The sequence below is a fragment of the Anopheles coustani genome, chromosome 3 (genome assembly GCF_943734705.1).
Source record: "Anopheles coustani chromosome 3, idAnoCousDA_361_x.2, whole genome shotgun sequence".
Lineage (NCBI taxonomy): Eukaryota > Metazoa > Arthropoda > Insecta > Diptera > Culicidae > Anopheles > Anopheles coustani.
In genome coordinates this window covers 39,347,258-39,366,835 of record NC_071288.1, presented here as the reverse complement: position 1 = coordinate 39,366,835, position 19,578 = coordinate 39,347,258, and the positions used below count along the sequence as shown (strand labels likewise).

The following is a 19,578-nucleotide window of genomic DNA, read 5'->3' as shown; positions in this document are numbered from 1 at the left end:
GAGCGTGTTATCTGAGGATGTTACCTTATTAGAAGTCCTGTTCATCAGAGAGAAAAATTGTAAAGGTCTTCAACTCGAAACATGCGTGAACTTGAAAATCTTAAGAACCAAAGTACTCTTAATGAGCTTCTGAAATACTGGAAGGGCGGAGATCGTCAGACATCGCGTTGGGCTGAGTCACGATATCGCCCTTGCAGTAGCGAACCAGCATTGCAACACACGCGCATCATATTTAGTAACCACTCTTGCAATCCCAGTAAGTGAACACACGCAAAAGACAACAACAAAGGGCAGAACATTAAGCCTCCATTTCTGATTTGAACCGTAATTTGATCCTCCCGGCTAGAGGTTCCGACTCCTGAATGGCGTCGGGGTGCAAGGCACACACTTATCGTCTACACGGTACATGCCGGAACAGCGGAAAAGGGACGTTGTTAAACTGTTCATGTGTACCCATCCTCGGCTCTATCATTCTCCTCCCCGTGCACAACGAACCGTTCATCCTTGAGCAGTACTACATTTCTCTTTCCGCCTCCGGTTGGTTTGTGCGCTCGTGTGCCCGGATGTACTTTCCACCTCCATATGCTCGATATAGCTCGTCCTCACAAGGCGCGTTTCGTTACACGAGCTTTGTCGGTTTTAGCGTCATGTTCTCGATGATGGCTTCGCCGTGCAGGATATGCTAGAGCCGAATGGTTTTGTAACCGTTTTGTAGCACGTTCCAGCACCGCAGAGACACCGACAGCGGCAACGAACTTATAATTTTGCTGCCTTGAATGAACTGCACGCTAGAGCGAAATCCTTCATCGAAATGCAGACCTTGAAGGAAGGTTGGGACGCAAAATAGTTCTCCGATTCGTTTGCACCCGACGGTAGTTGCGCAAGAAACTAGATTGCAGGTGACGATGGAATTCCAATTATCGGCTTTCCCCTGGCAGCGAATGCTAGGAGAGAAGCTTTCCGTAGCTCGGCAAGAAGCGTCACGAATCAGGTCCTAATTTTTTTTTTTTTTTCCTCCAAAGCGTCCCCTTTTCCCGAGGACAACCGACGAACGTGAAGTCACCGTCGATCACCGCATCATGGTGGTGAGGTGGAAATGCTGCATCTGAACACCGTGGGGGGGTTGGGAAACTCCTACCAGAAGAAGGCAAAAATTAAGCAGCAAAAGTCACGCCCGATCCGGTTCGGCACGTGCAGCACACCGAGTCGAGCCGATGGTAAAGGGTCAAAAGTCGCTGCAGGATCCACGAATTATTAAACAAGAGCGAAGGCGGCAGGAAAGGGACACGAGGCGATGATGGAGGAAAAAGGAGCAGGAAAACAGTTTTCGCCGGATGTATCCGTTTACGCTAGCCGGAAGTTATGAGTTTCCGACACTCGGTAGGGCGAGAGCTCTGTGCGCTCGGTGTAGAAAACTAAAAACACACACACAATTGCTGGATTCAAGCCCGTCCCACGCAAAGGATGCTACCGACTACCGTTGGGATTGGGAGGGGAAAAGGGAAAATTGGAGGAACGATAGAGGAATGATTTTTCTAACAACAGTCCCGACGGATTGGGTAGGATCTGAAACGTTGCCCGGACGGAGGACGATCGTGTGCCGGGAGGAAATCGCTTTCGAGCGTCGAACGTGCGCCTTTCCTTCATCAGCGCCAAATGAAGTTGTGCGAACGATGATTGCTTCCGCGTGAAAAACGAAACGTTCAATCTTGCGCCTGTGGAAGCGGCGAAGGAGGAGGGTGGTGGACAAGAAACCTTCCTTTTTTGTGCAAGCGCACGCGGGATGCAGCAATCTGGAAACGGCATTGGAACTATGGCAGACAATTACCGTGCCATTGCAGACACTCGAGGAGACATGATGACGCGAGAGGAGGAAAATTAAACTTCGATGGTAGGATCCTGTGTTTCAGAGGTGGGCCGAACTCAACACAAATCGCGTAAACTTAAGCAAGAGTGTGTAGCAGACGAGCGAATCTTTTACGAGTTTTTACAGCAACGTGTAATTATACTCTGTTTTAACGAATCCATATTACGATCGTGACCGACGGGAGCAGCAATGATTAAAACCCAAGCGTACGTAAATGTCGTAAACGTAACAGTTAAGGAACAGAAGGTGTTTAAAAATAAAATACCTTTTACCCAAACTTTGAATGAAAAGAGCATTTTCAAACAACCTCTGCTATCATTACGAGCTTAGGTATAAGTAGACAATTTGTTTTAAATAATCCGAATTGCTTTTTTAAGATCCAAAAATTTAAAGTAAACACAAACACATTTCGAATATTGAATTGAATAAAAATAAGAAAAACAACTGGCCAGAGAAAAAGTTACATTTGAAAGAATACGAAGCGTCATGGCAGAAGACCGAAATAAGAGGCATCAAAATGTTCATAATTATTAATGTAAAAAATTTTACAATAAATCAACCATTAAATAAGTGATTATCATATTATATAATTAGCGGTCAAAATTATAATAAGATCAGGATATTGTTCATAAAGAAGGCAGCAGGCTAATCTCCAAATAATTAAAATATGAAGAAACTAATACAAATTTAAGTTTTTTAGGACTCCATGAAAAACATGGAGTCGCTCTTTGCGAATAAACTTTTTGAAGGATTAGAAGATACAAACGGAAAGTAAACATCCTTTTGTTTTTTGACTTTCTGCCGAATAAACAATCAGCCGCTCCATATTTTATCAGTGCATGATTTATGCTAATATGTTTTGCTAATGTTTTAATCTAAAGCCAAACGTAACTTGTAACGCTAAGGTATGTATGGTAATGGAATTTCTATTTTCATTTGGAATGAAAAGATTAAAAAAGCCAAAAAGCGAAATAGAAAACTAAAAACACGTAGTCGATCGTCATATCAATCGCTTCGATGATGAAAATCCTTCCATTTGCTGATTACGTCACATGGGAAACTCCAATCGTGGCATGCAACGGGTTGGTTGTTATTATGAACAGCAACCTTCGTTGTCGCTATACCTTAATGCCTTAATCTTCTGTAGTGTATTGTTGTGTTATTCTGCGGACTGAACTGCAGAACGGAGAGTACCTCCGTAAGTGTTGGATGCATTTCTTCCCCATTGCCTGCCACAGAAATGGCCACGGTAAGTGTTTTCTCGGCGTAATATTCCATAGCGGAACTCCCGGTCGACGACGGCGACGACGATGGGTTTGTTCTCCCGGGCACGGATTGGTTGGTATTCTGTGGTTTTGGCATGTGGCCTGAAAATAAACCATCAAAACCATCACAGCAACCTTCTTCGACGGAGCGGCGGTTGGAGGCACACAAACCTCAACCAACATCACCACACACTCGCCCAGAGGTTTTCGCGTTTCGATGGAGATACGAAAAGACCTCCGATTTGCGTTGCGTTTCGAGTTCCTGCAAGTGACGCCTCTACGTCAATTATGTACTACTTCGAGCGTCAACCGTTCGGTGGAACTCTGCTGCTACCGCACGAATGCGTGCGGTGAGTGATTCAAGGATCTTTTCGAAAGGATTACAGCACACTCCTAGCGAACCGGACAAAGCCTGCCATGCAAGGCGAAAGGAGGCACGGCAACCATTTCCCTGCTGTTTACCAATCATCATACACCGTGGCTCTCTAATGCCTCTCTCGCCTGCCACCACTCCATCGTACTGTGCGCCATTAGGGCAATGTTTACAGGCGTAAATGGTTCAGAAAACAAGGCATTAGCATGTGGACTCTCGTTTGTGCTCGTTTGGAGCCGGCCTGGACGAGTTCGCTGGAGTTGACGGATTAACTCCAACCGAGAGAGGTCGCCTACCAGCGCGGACGAAAATAACGCTTTCGCTGAGGAACGGTAAGCTGATGATCGATCCATCGAAGAGCTTTGGTTTTAAGGCTCCCATCGGCTCGATGGTTGGTCGATACGGAATGGCAATTAATTTTTATTAGGCAACGTGAAAGCAGCACTACTTGGATATAGGGAGGTTAGCATTCATTACCAAAGCTGACCTCGCTGAAGTGCACCTTTTAATTGAGTATTCCTAAAATCGAATTTGTAGTCACTGGATTTATCCATAGAATGCATTACACAAATACAAGTAGAATTTTCAAACAGTTGACCTTAAAGTATCGTTCAAGCTGCTGTACCAGGATAACAACTGCTGTGATTCTAATTTCAACTGGCAACGTTATAATAAACATGACCGCGTTATAAAATTAACTGATGCTGGTGGAATATCATGTGCTGTAGTTAGAAATAATGCTGCTACTGTTGCAGTATCATAGAAAAACTCCTGTAAGTATCTCGAGCAAAAAAATCTTTATTTCACGTCAAGTTAAAGATCTTAGCAGAAATATTCTTCTTTAATATTCTTCCAGGAGACAGCATTTGGAATTCATCTATTCTATTTAGCATAGGATTACCGTTCCGGCTTTCTCAAGGTCATTTGTCGACTATTTGAACGTCACGTTGGTGCAAAATCCGGTATCCTTTCAGATTTGTGACAAATGTAGGTCTTTCTAATGTTTGCGTTAAGCATGAGTACGATTTATTTAATTTTGCAGATCCTTAGACTCTGTGTTGAAATCGAATTTATAAATGTTTATACACAGCACAATCTATGTCTTATCCTAATTTAATGCAAAACGATTCGCTTTTTCATGAGGCATCGGTTGTGCTTCATAACAAAAAGGTGAAAGGTTATCCCTTTCGCAAATCACAAACCGTTCAACGCAGGCAGGATGATTGACGTTGGAATGCCTCGATATATCAAAGACAGGTAAACAAAATCTGTTAGAATTTATGAACGCATCCTCCCGTCCACTCGCATATCACAAACAACAGGAAGCAGATCCACCTCGTCCCAAATGACGTTTACTTTCTAGTATTCCGGTCTAAAACAATGTGTAAAGAGGTCGGGGATGGTGTTCCATCTGACACACGGCTATCATCGAGCGAAAGTCAAATGCGAGTGCGTTGATCCACTCCGGCACGGCACAGGACCGAAAACTGCACCACCACAGAGTACGATGCGAACAAATCGTACGACACACGAGATATGGCGTGACCGGTTGAACCGGTGGACTTTGTGAACGCAATGATAATCGAACGGTGAAGCATCCTTTTCAAAATACCACTGACCAGGACGCTGACCAATGAACGGTAAATTTACATCCAATCATCCAGACGGGTGTGTGTGGCTGTGTTGGTGTCAAAAACACCACATCATCATCAATCTCCGTTACGATTGACAGGATGCAGTCAAAAAATTAAGGTGTCCAGTCTGTGGACTAGAGTGGATCAGTCAGTGCGTTAAATGAGATGGTGAAGGATGGTAAACAACAGAATGCTTCGAGTCAAACCCATACTGGGACATGCAAAATTATTCAGAGCATGTTTTTAACATCATTTCCATACCTTCCCCAGAACTAAGGAGATAACTCAAATATAATATTAATCGTCGAACGTCTTCAACTCCGTCGATGTTAGTAAGTTCCAACCTACCGGTTCAACGGAAGCGGTAAGTAAAATGAGTGAGCTCTCAAATAATCAATAATATTTTAACTTTTTTTTGTATGAAGTTTTCTGAACACTAAACACTCGACCAATACTATGCCGTCGTTTCTGAAACTTTCCACACATCAAATTTAAACGCTGAATCAAAATTCAACACAAGTTGTTGAAGATTTGTTTGGATTGTGTTTTTTACTTACACAAACTAAACAAGCATGTACACATGTTCTTTTTAAAAAACAGCTCATCATAAACATGCACAAAATCTTTATGCGTGTTGCACAAACTAAACTACAACTTTCTATAATTATGTTTCCTGGAAGTGTTTCAAAAAAAGTTTTGTCAAAAAGGGCCAAAGCATAACTTTTGAAGAAGTGTAAAAATATAACCCTCATATAAAGAGAAAATAACATAACTCTTTTCTCCACCCTTTTATAACAGAGCATTATCGGAGCGTCAAGCAATATTTCCATGCCGGCTTTTGTACCTGGCAGCCCCCCTGTAATCAGTTTACGGAAATACGTAAAGTACAGGAGGACAGAAGATGAAAACTTTCGTTCTTGAAGAAAACCAATCCATTACTTCTCGACAACTACTACTTCGGGTGTTACCTCGCCTTCCCCCACACGGACGAGTGTAGCCGTTGTCCAGTGAATTCAACTCCCGGTGTTCGGTACGCCCGAAGGGTCGGTCCGACGATCCATCCAGTCGGACAGTTGGAGGTTCTGCCCCAAACGATGGATAATTTATTGTGCAGGTCAGGTACGGGTAGTAGCGTTGCGAGTCATCGCGAACACTGGATGGATGGGGTCCGGAGACGTCTACAAAGGTCGGTGGTGCGGCAGACGATACCGATAGCTTCTGTTCGATGCCAAGTGTGGTTGTGTGCGTGTGCGTATGTGTGATCCTACTCTTCCCGCGAAATAACCACCTCACTGCCATCAACCACCAACGGCAAACGCTTGTGCCGGGCAGGGTGAAGCTACTCTCGATAGGGGTTTTCTTGCATGCCGAGGCACTCCAATCAAGTCCAATAACCCCAGGGCATCATTTACCGGATTCCACCACCTCCAGTGCTATGTGTAGCATTCCGTGTGCGTGTGTGTATGTGTGATTATATGGAATGTATGCGTGCACGTTTATTAAATGCACATACGTAATAGCTTCCACAGCGGACGAAGACGAACGCGTCGAATTTGCCCGTGAGCTATGAATATTCAAAGTCCACAACACACCTGCATACATGCATAGACACTCCTCGTGTGCAATCTTGACGCCCCCTCGATACGACAACGTCCTTCCCTCTTCCCCGGCGCCGTGTTGGGCTGTAAGGTGCCGTGTTCAAAGGAAGCCAGCTTCCGCCGCGTACACGAATACCTTGGAGTGGGGCTCAGCAAAAGCACCCTGTACTGAGGGGGTGGTGAATCCTTGCACGGAGAGAAGGATAGCGATTTTAATCGGCTCTCGACACACCTAACCCTCCGTGTGAAGTGTAATCGAAACCGCAGAAACCGAAGCCATTTGGCGAAACGATCGAAGGAGGAGGCACGTACAGAGGGATTTGGAGTGGTTGATAGGATGCATCGCTCCTTGAAGGTTCCTGTGCACACGACAATCTGAGCAACACCGCCCCGGTTCGATACCTTTCGCTCGTCCCACAATCATCATCGCAGGCAGCATATTCAAATCATTGTTTGTGAAAGTAGTTTCATACTGTTGTTAGAATAAATAGCCTCTCTGCGAACACGCGTGCATGACCCAAGTCTCCCGGCGTTCGGGTCAAACCAAACATATCAACAGCAGATAAACAGCACTACTACAATAAGCTGGTTGCGACTGCTTGTTTGCTTTGCATTCCTTCCCTATGTAAAACGGAGTGCAAAATGAAAACATTCGCCAAACTTGCCGCCATTTTAAGGTGGTAAATATGTATTTATTCCTCTCGCGCGGCCAAGAAACCTTACCAAACAAGATGCTTGGTATCGAAAACATTGATTGAAATTCCTACCGTAGAAACATGGATAATTTAAATGTGAGAGCATCGGTCGAATACCATTGACCCTTGCGGTTTCGATTGTTTTCCTTCAAATGATGCATTACTTTACTGTAGAGTCCTTGAAGTAAACAACTAATGTTGAACAGAATTCGATAATAGTGTGTCTGGCACATAAACCGGGCAGCAGAGAATTTCGCTTCCTACAACAAAGCGCTACTGGTTTCGCTCACCACAATTAATTTGCTAATTAACTTTTGATTGATTGCTCTCCCGTTTCTCCCATTCGTGGCGTTAGGCAGTGGGAAATTGGAAGAAAAAAAAAACCCCAACCATCCTCGCGTGTTTGTGCAGTGGGACATCACTACTCTCAGCTCCATTGTCGGCACAGGGAAGATATCTGCTGACACCCGTCCCGCTCTACTGCATCTTCCCTCAGCGAACTGAGCCGTTACGAAACGGAAGGAGCAGTGGTTTCGATTCGGAGCGAAAACGTGCATGAAAGTGCATATGCACGTACCGACACAATACCAGCATAATTCAATTCGCCCGCTTCGAAGTGTGATAACGACAATCGATTATTTAGCGGCACCAGCCATCATGCAGGGAGGGATTGTTTTGCGCATGTATTCTCATTTAAGGCTACGATTCGACGCACGCTGCGGTTTCCTTCGGGGGACTCCTTGTCGACGCCATTTGCGGAAGGGGCCCAAGGATCGTTCCCAACCCGAGGGAGCGCAAGTGTCTTCGGGACAGATTGAGCTCGTCGAAAAATGGCGACGACCATGGTGGGTTTCCAAAATTGGCAACCCATTCCTAGATACAGTTCACAAGTCTTCGAAGAATATATAAATCCAAGATTCTCGTTCATATTTACCAGCGATCGGAGTACATCCTCTGCGCCTTACTAGACCCGGTGGGTAAAAGTAGATAAAATTCTGCGTTTCTGTCTTACCATTGACTTCACCAGAGGAGAAGGGGGGAGACTAGGAATTTTGCAGTCACAATTAGAACTTTGGATGAACTTTCCACGATAGGCAGGTTCGGGTTTTTGGTAGCAGCGAGCTCACCTCACTAATATACCCTTTTTTGGAACTTACCTGAAACGAAATGTGGGGTTTTGGGGAGCGAAAGAGAGAGATAGAGAGAGCAAGAGAAAAGGAAGAAAAAGTTGGGAATTAGTTTAGCTTAAGCCTTCCCCACCGAAACGGAGGGGCTACGGTTTGTAGCAAGTTTCGACTTATTTACGATGGATGGAACAACAAGAAGGCGCTTATTTTCGATTCTAGCCAATACATCACCAGCGCGCGTCGATTATGGGAGGGTGAGTGTGTGGTTGTGTGTGTGGTTGGGATGGCTCTTGGAACAACGGGACACTTTTCGCAGATGGATCGGCGTTTTCGGGCACGTCACGGTAAGCTTTGTCCTGTAAGATCCTCTACGTTTGCGAATTGGCTCTTAATTCCGCGGAAGCAACGCACTGAATGGCTTCTAAATCTTTTTAAATTGTGCTTTAACTGAGAGAAATTTTGGAAATCTCTAATATTTGCAGAAGAACACTTCACAACTCTCGACACCAAGGGTCGGGTTTTCATTAACAAATTCCTGCACACCAATACCACAAGAGTGCGAAATTAAAAAATGCACGAAACAGGCCGTCGTCACACGCCCAGGTGTATGCACACTTCTTGTAGGCTTCACTGTCGGCGGAAAACTGAACACTCGCCCGAAGGACTCCAGCCTCCGAAGGGTTCTTTCGACGGACGCAACAACTGCAGCACTCCGGAAAGGTTGGGGGGTTGGGGTTTTGAGCAGGGGGAGGGGGAGGGGTGGCAAGTGCACAGGTGCGCGGCGGCACGACGATCCGGCGAAACGGCGAAAAGCCGAAATGGACAACAATATTATTCGACAACCGCCCGTGTTTAACTGCCGGAGACCACCGCCCACCACCCACATTTTGCAAGAAACCGATTCGGCACGAGTGAAACCACCAGGCGAACGCAGGGCTGCGATGAAGGTATGCAGGGTGGCCGAGGGGGTGGGTTGCCATGATACGAGAAAGGTTAGAGAAGGTATTTCAAAGCGCCGATTGTGCGTGCAGGCAAGTGCAAGTGCAGCATCGGTGGAGCAGCTTCGTTGCATCTGCACACCACCGAGGGGCAAGGACACACCAAACACTATACAAAAACACACACACACACGCACGGATATGTGTCTTTTGCCAACCGTACCCCCCCTTATTCCGAATATCCTCCAGTCCAACCGTTTCTTCATTACGAACGGCGCGTTACCGCTCTCCAAAATCCGCCCCCGTTGATTCTTCTCTCAGGCCATAGTTTTCCATACACCGCATCAATAATAGGCTCCCCTCAGCATACACCCACATACTCCCAAAAACACGCCGATTGCAATATGCCATATAGTGCATCATAACTAAATGCAGGAGAACGCGAGCAAAACCGCTCCCGGGGATGCACTAATGTTGCAACCGAACCAACACCTCTACAAACGATGTGCTGTACTTGGCGAATCCTACATGTAGAACGTTTCTGAGAAGCTTTAACACACCAAAGGAACCCTTTTTAGAACATAACAGTTTGTAAAACAAACGCAAAAAAGATTGCATTTCTTTTCATTTAATTGATTAGACAACGAACTATGTTTAGATTTGCGTATATGTTTTTAGAGCTGGATGCAATGAAACATTTTCTCGGTAACAATCCGCATAAAAAAGGCGCTAACCGAGACTGATTAGGTTCATCCTGCAAAACCGCATCGACCGAATCAAAGCGGACCGCACCGACAATTCTAGAAACCGGAATGGTATACGAAATCCCGAAAGAAAGGCGTGATATGCAGGGCCGGTATTTAGGAGATACGAGCAGCCACCGGAAGCAAGCACACCAACAAACGCATTCACGCCTGAAGGCCCGTCAGTGGCATTGATTTTCTCATACTCCTCCCTAAACGAAAAGTCAGGCTCTGTAGGGAGCGAAACGGCAAAAGGAAGAACTAATTCCGACTGGCTTCCGTTCGGTGTGATTAGAAAGCGACGAAGTGCCTCTCGTGTGTTCAACGATTGATGCCTGTCATCGGGATGTTCGGATGAGAACGTTTTAAAATGACGAATCAGCGTATAACTTACGCACCAACACACAGACACACGCAAAAAAATGTGCTGCCGTGACGGTCGATTCCCATTTCCGTACGACTGCTAATTGAATTTGTGGAACGAAATGAAAAATGAAAATCGATTGTTCTTAAAAGTTGAATTAGTTTGATGTCTTAATGGAGCAATTAATGGCACATGGTTTTCAATTGCAAAGATGAACGATGAATACGCCTTCACGCATCAGTGACTCTCTTCTGCGAAATGCATTCCCTGGAGGTAATGGGGAGAACGCAGACGACACCAGTTTTGCTGGTGTTAATCTTAGATCGGGCAATGCGACAGTAGAACGTATGCATGTTTGCACTAAAACGACACCGAACGGGACGGAATGGAATAGGAGTGTATTTTACGATCAATAAAACATATATGCTACAATAAACACAGATGCTTATGGCGAATGCTCAGACGTTTTTGAAAAAAAGTTCTTCTATGTTTCTTGTGTCGTTGCTTTGTCTTTTATTACTTCCACTGAAGATCAATAAAAAAAGAGGTCGCAACATACCATGCGAACAAAAATATTTGAGGGTATTATGATTGGGAGCGCGGAAACGTAAACTTCTCGACGCTGGCCCATACAAAAGGTAAACAACACTTTGAAAAAAGCGAAAAAATGGCTGGGCGTCTCGACGATCTAAAACGACGCCACCTGCGTGTCGAGACGATGCGCGGATACGAAACGACGCGCGTCGTTATCGTCGAGCAGTTTCAAGCACCTCCTGGTCGATGGATCTCTATAGACCGTATGTGTCCGAAGCATATGTGGGTTCTATGGATCTTGGTATTTACCAAGAACATGATAATTCAGGATGCACTTTTCATATCAACGTTGTGTTTAGACAAGTCACTTTGATTTATTTAGCCATTTAGCCATAGTATAAAACACACCAATAACTCGATCGTTTTGAAAATTGATTAAAAATCAAAGTGCTCGAAACTTGTTAAAAACTATATATTTATATACCTTGAAATACTTGTATAAATACCCAGGTTGCTATTCGAGCAAATATGCGGAAACTTTCGAGCAATAACGCGGAACTGGATCATAATACCCTCAATTATCATTTTTGTATGGGCGGAGACGAGCTGACAAAAAATTAGGAGCTCGAAAAACTGCTCGAGAGCTTGAACAACTCCTTAATATTGTGAAAGAGCTAGGAAAATTCCCATTTTACAAAAATGAGGAGATTTATGTTGGCGCTGAGGAGTTGTTGACAGTTTGTTTGAATTTTGTTTCGTCAATCATGACGACCAACAGGATCCATGTCCCATGACTATACACAGAAGAGCAGATTCTCTCTGCGACACTATAATCCAGAATCCAGAATCAACTTCCTATTCCGTTTAACACAAAGGAGGTATGTTTTTAAACACTTTTCAATCTAACTGTCACAACAATGGCGTAGCAGAAAATAGCTTCGACCCGACCTGTCGTTTCATCGATCTTGCTACCACGTAGTTAACAAAATGAGATGAAATCAAACCCCACCGAGCGTCAATCGAAAGCAATAGAAATTCCTTAACATCCGAACTCGTCGTGCCGAAACTCGAGCCACGAATCTATTCTCTGGCACGTGGATTGATCTTATCCCTTTCCATAGCGAACCAAACGGCAGGTTGAAAGTGGCTAAGTATAAAAACTAGAGTTGTGTATTTCAGATTCAGATTCATGAATCTGAATGAATCTTTCAACAAAATTAATGAATCTGAATCGCTGAACGAAAGATTCATGAATCTTTGGGGATTCATGAAGATTCATGAATCTCTCGGGATTCATGAAGATTCATGAATCTCTCGGGATTCATGAATCTCTCAGGATTCATGAATCTCTTGGGATTCATGAATCTCTCGGGATTCATGAATCTCTCAGGATTCATGAATCTCTCGGGATTCATGAATCTCTCGGGATTCATGAATCTCTCGGGATTCATGAATCTCTCGGTATTAATGAATCTTCATTGACTAATGAATCTTCATTGATTAATGAATCCTTTGGGATAGGAATCTTTAGGGAACAGCAAAGCGCGATAGAGGTAGGGGAGTTTAGGGAAATATATATTACATTTGAGCACAAATTCGGCCCAAAAAGTTTGTTGAATTTTGACATATTTGTTTAGTTACGTATTTCATTCAACCTTGGTTAGTTTGGCGCAAAAGAAATTCACTGAGAAAACAAACTAAAACAGACAACGACGATGTTTTGCCCCACCGTAGGAGGTATATATTTTCCCAACATCTCCTATTTTAATGAAGTGCACCCGGTTGACAAAAATTCAAATTTTTTGCAGCTGTCATGTAGTAACAGCAAGTTTTTCCATGGCAGATTGCTGGGACTCTTGCTGGAACTACATGAGAGCAGTAAAAATTTAAATTTCTGTCAACCGGCCAGTTTGTTTTCATTTCGACACCGGAAGAAACGGTGGAAATATCAATTAAAACGGAGTTTTACAACTGAACTACATTTCAGAAGAGTAGAAATAAGTAGTAAAACAAAAACTCCGATGTTTCGTGGAGAATATTGCTCGTTTTGTTCGCGTTTGTGTTTCGGTTTGTCTACATTTTGTCCAGTTGTCGGTTTGTTTACGTTTTGAATTGACATTTGACAAGAGCTAAAGCGACGTCGCGTTTTTCGCGAGCTAATTTACCAAACTTAAAATTTCGAATCTTCCCGACGTCTTGATAAAAAGTTATTTGGTCTGAAGTACAGGAAAACGGAATCTCCCATACAAAATGTATGGACTACCCGGGTAGTCCGGTTGAACGTTTGAGGGGTATCAACCGAAAAACTCGAATAAAAATTATTTAAATTCCTTGGAAATTTTTTTTTCTTTAGTAAAACGATAGAAAGTGCGTTTTTCTAGGCATTCTAAAAGTTTCATGCCGATACGCCAATCCAATCCAGAGTTATTTAAAAACATAAATCCAAAAACTACCCAAGTAGGCGGTTGAACGGGTAACGGTTAACATGTGTATAAATAATATGTATAATTAATAGTAAAGATATATTATCAGACCGCGTCCACACGGCTTCGTAGCGTAGCGATTTTGACACTCCGTAGTAGTGTCAACTATTTTTTATGGCCGTGGCTAAAGCCTCTCGACCAGCATTTACACTACGACGGAGTGTCAAAATCGCTACGCTACTATGCCGTGTGGACGCGGTGTCAAATATATATATTATTATATATAACGTCTGGAGTATGCGTTTCGAGTATGCGTTCTTGCTAAGCGAACCGATCATGCGTTCCAAGTGCGTTCTTCGGTAAGCGTAACTACATGAAAGCTGCAAAAAATTTGAATTTTTGTCAACCGGGTGCACTACATTAAAATAGGAGATGATGGGAAAATATATACAGTCTGACAAGAAAGTATCCGTACAGTCACCAATTTCAACTTCAAGCCTAGTTATCTCAGCGACTACGTGACCTAGGACAATCATTTAAACGACATCTCGTAGATAAACTTCTATTCTATCCAATGAGGTCTTAACATTTCGAAAAAGTTACTTGTAGGTCACTTTGTTCTATAGAAACCCAAAAAAAGGCTCAAAATCGATGACAAAAAAGTATTCGTACACCCGACTTTCTTGACCAAAAACACCGGTTTGGTGAGGGTCTAGTAGTCAAAATATCAGCCTAGTCATTATTTAGAGTTATCAAGTGTCTAAAAGTATGGCGGCAACAATTTTATATCTATTATTTTTATATTTTAACGTGAAATGGCCGGTGAAACTAGGCAAACAGCTGCAACCGATAGAGAACTATCTTTTTCTTGTGATGTAAAGGGAACCCAACTTGGCAAGTTTATGAATCCTGTGAAAAATCTCATGCTAAGTCTCAGGAACTTATAATTCGTCGAATTAACCAGGATGCAACTAGACTAAACCCTGCAAACAGACACCTTTCTTGGTTACTCAATCGCTATGGGAGGGTGATTGCTCGAAAAGCTATTAAGTTCTCCATACTTCGAGTCCTCAAACATGACGAACGAAGTGTCTAGTGCATCAATCATATGATTTGGATTTCAACTCTTAAGAAGATTTTTTGTAAATAACAATTACATTGCATTATTGTAAGTTGCAAACTTGTCATTTCCTAGGAAAGAATAAGAAAGACTGGGGATTTGCAAATCGCTGTATTTTGATGCCATTGGCGTGTAGGCTCAGTGTTTTATACACTATATACAAACAAAATTAAGCAATTTTGGCCAAAAAACGAGTAACAATAGACACCAGACGTCGAACTCAACCATCATTACGAGCAACGTTGTTCCAACTATAAAACACAGTAGTTGAGAGTTTGTGTTATGGTGTTCCATTAAGACCATTAATCGAACTGGAAATATTGAATTAAATATGAATCATCCGTGGGACATAGTCTACTTCGCCCATTTTGTCACTTGGACAAGCCATGGCTAGGTTAAACTTTAAATGTTCAATAATATGCTCTCTGAGTAAAATAACGATCCCAAGAATAGACCATGTATTGTCCAAGAATTACCACTTTATGAGACCGTACAAGTGTTGACGATACTCCTAAAGTCTCCGGAATCGATCTCTGTACAACATTTGTCGAAAGACGCCTAGATTTACCATGAACGGGACATTATCTTGATCTTAGTAGACCCCTTTAGAAACATTATAGAAATCGGGTCAAATTTCCAGCATCTTTCGAAAAAAAAACTTGTAGAAATGATGCCTTGGCACTTGCTGGCCATTATTGAGGCAAGTGGCATTGATTGTAACATATTGGCACATCAGGTACCGATGGCACATCATCAATACTCATCATGTACGGATACTTTTTTGTCATCGATTTTGAGCCTTTTTTAGGGTTTCTATAGAACAAAGTGACCTACAAGTAACTTTTTTGAAATGTTAAGACCTCATTGGATAGAATAGAAGTTTATCTACGATATGTCGTTTAAATGGTTGTCCTAGGTCACGTAGTCGCTGAGATAACTAGGCTTGAAGTTGAAATTGATGACTGTACGGATACTTTCTTGTCAGACTGTACCTCCTACGGTGGGGCAAAGCATCGTCGTTGTCTGTTTTAGTTTGTTCCCTTAAGATTCCTATCCCTAAGGATTCATTAATCAATGAAGATTCATGAATCTCTCAATGAAGATTCATGAAGATTCATGAATCTGAAGATTCATGAATCCCGAAAGATTCATGAATCCCGAGAGATTCATGAATCCCGAGAGATTCATGAATCCTGAGAGATTCATGAATCCCAAGAGATTCATGAATCCCAAGAGATTCATGAATCCCGAGAGATTCATGAATGATTCTGAATGAATCTTCCGTAAAAGATTCATGTGAATGAATCTCGTCGAAAGATTCATATGACCCAACACTAATAAAAACGCTACAACTGGCCTGATGATATCCGACGACAGCGATGTCCAACCGAACGACAACCCAGCGCTACAGCGTAATGTTATTCCTTTTTCATTCCTTTCGCTCTTCAGTTTTCCACTTTCCCTTTTCTGTGCAAAAGCGCGCGCCTCGAAACCTGGGGAGGCACGACTTTTCTCACACCCCTCGGTGTGTAGTACTCGCAAACCCCCCCGACCGAAGTACTCGCGATTCAAGCCCATTTGCCTCGCCCCGTACCGCTATCACCTTCAGCAGCCCTTCGCCGAGCCTGTGGCTTATCATCGGCCCAGTCGCACTCTGTCCGTGACCTACACCAAAAGAATCGGACTTATTCAATCGCACGAAGTGGGCTGGAGGGAGGGAAAAAGTAAAGCAAAAGGAGGTAGAAGGAAAAAAACCCGTAAACACACAATCCCACATACAGACACACAAACACACAACGGCACACACAAATAACCTCAACCCACCAGACACGGCGGCGACGGCGACGATGATGACGCGGCCCCGCACACAACCACGACACCGACGATGTCGACGATACGGAAGCGAGGTTCAACAACTCCTCCTCCCATCACCACCATCGCCCTTCCTCTTACCGGTGTCGCATCGAACCCAATCCCCAACCCGCATACCGCATGGTCCGCACCCCAACCGTCGGATCCTTTAAATGATTCGCTCGTCATCCCTTTTCGGTACTTCCACGCTTCCGGCACCCCTACTACCACCCTCGGCACCACCCTCTCGTGTAACATCACCTAACCGTGGCGAGGCCTAGTAGTTAGCGGTGCGATCTGGTCCGTTCGCTTTGCATGCTTGTTGCGTCTCCCTCGCCAGCAGCAGCAGACACCATTCTAGGGCAACAGATGGTATACACGGTTGCGGCCGGCCGTATCGTCACACGTCCAGTCGTGGTCCGGTTCCTTCACCCAGTGAATGGCACCCGCCATGTTTCAGACGCATTCGTCCTCACTTTCGAGAGACGTTATATGGTAGTTCCATCATCGCGTTATCGCTTCGGATGCCTCGACACCAAACTCTCTACGCGAATACCCAAACAGAACCACACAGCCTTTCGCTTAGCCGTAAGTGTAAGAGAACCATTCCACTAGGGGGTTTTTATTAGTCTCAATCTGGTAGGTAAAGCAAACTTCGGTGTGGCCCATCGATATCGGTTTAACTAAGGTAGAAGTCATTTTATGTTACCGGTTCGAATCGACATAATAAAGTATTGCAAGCGACAATAACCCCTAAGGACTAAGTGAATTAAAATACCCAGACTTTCAACAACGCGTCATATATCTGATGCAGACGAAAGCACTAGTATAGACTTCTCAGAAGATCTCAAAATATTGGGAACATATGTCAGACATTAGCGGACACACAAACATGAAGTTTACGTAGTCGTCACTAAGTCCCAGGTACGCAAAAAGGGTAAAACTGCAGCGGGGCAAGAACAACTATCGACTTAATAGCAAGTACACATCCAATGTCAATAGAAACAATATTCATCAGAAAAATTGGGGAAGATGACAATATTTCTTTAGTATACAGGGACTGTTACATCGAACAGGTTATTCCTAAGTTTAGGAGTATGTTATACTCGGCAGTATTACAACGAAAACTTACGCACACTAGAACTTCTACATAAATCAAGAAATTGAGAGGACTTTAACCTGATGTACGGAGTTTCCCAAATCTATAAACGTTTCCGCAGTACGCAAAACTGTGAATGGGGGAAATTTTCTCTGTCACGCGCAGCATACATTTGCCGGTTCACGACTGACGATCGGGTTGTTGTTGTTTATACTGCGCACGGAGTCGCTAATTTATAGCGATATCTGTGCCGGTGATAACTACTGCCCAGACTGCCTCCTGTTGGCCCGATACACAAGACTGGACACAGGCGAACCATCGTCTATACCCAAGTCTAGTCTAGCTCGCGTCTGACGGTGCACAACAAATGATTGCTTGCGCGCGCTTTATGCATCGCGAGGGCGTTTCAACGAATATCACGTGCCGGTCCACATGTGCGACGGCTGCCGGGGAGAACAGCGCGGCCGCATGTGACAATGTGACCACACAATCGATTAACCGGTTGCTCGCTCTTCCGGTGACGAGGTTTTATCGTTAACAAGAAAAAAAAATGAAAACCTCATCCAACAACCTGCGACGTCAGGCTTCGAAACGAGGTGGAGCTTATCAATTTCAGATCCTCCCGACCCAGCATTTCCCTGTTATCTCTCCCACGAGATTATTGCTCGTTTGCCACCAGAACGGACGAAACTGTCCGCGCGCCGAAGAGTCGTTCATCCTCCCCCCCAACCGTGGTGATTTGCTCTGATTGCAGTTATTTATAAAACTATTTCTCAAAAACCCGTACCGGCATGATGACGGTGAGCAGAGCGTTTGGCTCACGGCAGAATCCGGGTCGTAGTGTTGGTGAATTTCAAAACATTGCCATACGCCAGTTGGTGGACGAACCATCCACTAGTGTTCGAAGGTTTGCTGCTGTTGTGGATTCGATAGGAGGAGAAAGGACGGTTGGTTCGGACGCAAGCAAGCAAAACATTTGGGTACCTATTTTTAGCGATTATTTCAAAAAGGCACCGCACACTGCTGAGAGTGTCTGAGGGGGCGTTCGCGACACTCGCGTCAGTTCATCGGGCTGTCACATCGACAGCCGAGGCGGTCTGCCTGGCATCGGCTATATGCGTTCCGTAGCAACGCTAATGAATACTGTTCACTGTGCGAGACATGAGACTGTTTACCGGCAGCTAGGAACGACATTACCGGCGAAAAAGATAAATACCTATGGACAACAGCTGATGTACGAGGGCCACAATTGTACTACAGCATTCGCCTAACAATGTTATTTAAAAATGGCACCTTAAAACGTACTTTTGTAAAATATTTCGCGTTATACAAAATAGTAATTGATAAGACATAAAGTTTAAGTCCTAACTGAGCGAGCAGAGATAAAGATACATTTCATCAATTCGTTTAATTTAAGGCAACATACGGTAGTGTAGCAAAGGGGTCAGCAGCAAATGTTCAACTCTTAGCGATATCCATCCTGGACTTAGAGGACTTAGAGACTTCTTAGACTATCAATCATTTTAAGTCAATCCAGATCTTGACGTAACACCATATTGATCTGCTATTCTTGGTATCACTGGCACATGATGTTTTTATGCAACTGGCGGAACATTCTTAGAGTGTTCCGCAGTACAGAAGCGTGTCTTGGGCCTGAAATACAGAAGTGGCCACTACACTTTAGCTCTACTCTACTCTCTCTGTAAGCACCAAGATTTGAAATAACACATGAGATTTTGTCTTTGTCTCGAACTCATAATTTTTTTTCTTTTGCCGAAAGCATGAAAATCAGCAGGTTAATTTTGACTTTACAAAATAATGTTAGTACAAACAATAATCGCCATATTTCATCAGCAGGCGAAATAACCAAAATTTTAGATAGAGACCAAATTGAAATCAAGAGACAACTTGAAGAGATGAGCACGAGACAAAAACGGATGAGTTAGA

At 43.8% G+C, this 19,578-nt stretch overlaps 1 protein-coding gene across 1 annotated transcript in view; it reads right to left on the bottom strand.

The window, feature by feature from the left end:
- LOC131259426 (trithorax group protein osa-like) overlaps positions 1 to 19,578 on the bottom strand; it is a 154,473-nt gene that overhangs the window by 113,630 nt on the left and 21,265 nt on the right. The window lies entirely within an intron of this gene.